The sequence below is a fragment of the Oryx dammah genome, unplaced genomic scaffold (genome assembly GCF_014754425.2).
Source record: "Oryx dammah isolate SB20612 unplaced genomic scaffold, SCBI_Odam_1.1 HiC_scaffold_2, whole genome shotgun sequence".
NCBI classification, from domain to species: Eukaryota; Metazoa; Chordata; class Mammalia; order Artiodactyla; family Bovidae; genus Oryx; species Oryx dammah.
The window spans coordinates 190,905,389-190,907,515 of record NW_024070186.1 but is presented as its reverse complement, the minus strand read 5'-3'; positions in this window follow the sequence as shown (position 1 = coordinate 190,907,515).

Sequence of the window (2,127 nt, the reverse complement as noted above, 5' to 3'; positions counted from 1 at the left end):
AGGATCGATTTCCTTTAGGATGGACTGGTTGGATCTCCTTGCTGTCCAAGGGACTCTCAAGAGTCTTCTCCAACACCACAGTTCGAAAGCATCAATTCTTCGGCACTCAGCTTTCTTTATAGACCAACTCTCACATCCATACATGACTGCTGGAAAAACCATAGACTTTTCTGACTCCGTAGCCTCACTCACATTCCCTTAGTCTACACTCTTAAAGCTCCCTGTGCTTCCCCATCCAGGTAGAATTAATAATCCATTGCAGGACTTCCTTGGTGGTCCAGTGGTTAAGAATCTGCTTTGCAGTGCAGGGGACAAAAGTTCAATCCCTGGTCTGGGAAGGTTCCACGTGCCTCAGGGCAACTAAGCCCACGCACCACAACTACTGAAGCCCACTCGCCCTAGAGCCCAGTGCTCTGCAGCGAGAGAAGCCGCTGCAGTGAGAAGCTTGCACACTGCAATGAGAGAGTAGCCCATGCACAGCAGTGAAGACCAAGCACAGCTAAAAATAAATTAATTAAAAAATAAGCAACTGAGTGATTGCTTTCTGTTCAATATCTAGTCCCTCCACTAGAATATACACTCTCTGATAGCAAGGACTGCATGTCTTGTGTTGAACTAAAAAGATGCACCAACGTGAGAGCCGGGAGTTAAGTTTTTTTGGGGGCAAAATGCAGGCCGGGAAGACAGTGTCTCAGATAGCTCTGGGAGACTGCTCCAAAGATGCAGTGGGGGAAGGTCAATATATAAGATACTGGTGAAGGGGGAGTTCAGTAGAATCAAGTGCTTACTTTAGAAAAGGTTTTGTGCCCGTGATGAGGATCTGATGTCATCATTTAGTGATTTAGTGCTCTTCTAGATAGGAAGAGGTGAAAGGATTGGGATTATGAAATCAGTTCCTGAAAATATGTAACTATCTGTTAGAAAGTTCTAAGGAACAGGAAAGACGGGTTCCACTAGCTTCCCTTTTCATACCGTTCATGGGGTTCTCAAGGCAAGAAGAATGAAGTGGTTTGCCATTCCCTTCTCAGAAGTGAAGTGAAGTCGCTCAGTCGTGTCCGACTCTTTACGACCTCATGGACTTAGCCTACCAGGCTATTCTGTCCATGGGATTTTCCAGGCAAAAGTACTGGAGTGGGTGCCACTTCCTTCTCCAGAGGGTCTTCTCGACCCACGGATCAAACTCGGGTCTCCCGCATTGTAGGCAGACGCTTTACCATCTGAGCCACAAGAATTAGACAAAGAAGATCTTCGTGACCCAGATAACCACAATGGTGTGATCACTCACCTAGAGCCAGACATCCTGGAATGCAAAGTCAAGTGGGCCTTAGGAAGCATCACTGTGAACAAAGCTAGCGGAGGTGATAGAAGTCCAGTTGAGCTATCTCAGATCCTAAAAGATGATGCGGTGAAAGTGCTGCACTAAATATGCCAGCAAATTTGGAAAAATCAGCAGTGGCCACAGGACTGGAAAAGGTCAGTTTTCATTCCAATCCCCAAGAAAGGCAATGACAAAGAATGTTCAACTACCCCACAATTGCACTCATCTCACTCAATAGCAAAGTAATGCTCAAAATTCTCCAAGCCAGGCTTAAATAGTACACCAGCTGTGAACTTCCAGATGTTCAAGTTGGACTTAGAAAAAGCAGAGGAACCAGAAATCAAATTGCCAACATCTGCTGGATTATCAAAGAAGCACGAAAATTCCAGAAAAACATCTGCTTCTGCTTTATCGACGATGCCAAAGCCTTTGACTGTGTGGATAACAACAAACTGTGGAAAATTCTTAAACAGGTGGGAATACCAGACCGCCTGACCTGCCTCCTAAGAAATCTGTATGCAGGTCAAGAAGGAACAATTAGAACTGGGCATGGAACAACAGACTGGTTCCAAACTGAGAAAGGAGTACATCAAGGCTGTATATTGTCACCCTGCTTATTTAATTTATATGCAGAGTACGTCATGAGAAACACTGGGCTGGAAGAAGCACAAGCTGGAATCAAGATTGTTGGGAGAAATATCAATAACCTCAGATATGCCGATGACGCCACCCTTATGGCAGAAAGTGAAGAAGAACTAAAAAGCCTCTTGATGAAAGTGAAAGAGGAGAGGGGAAAAGTTGGCTTAAAA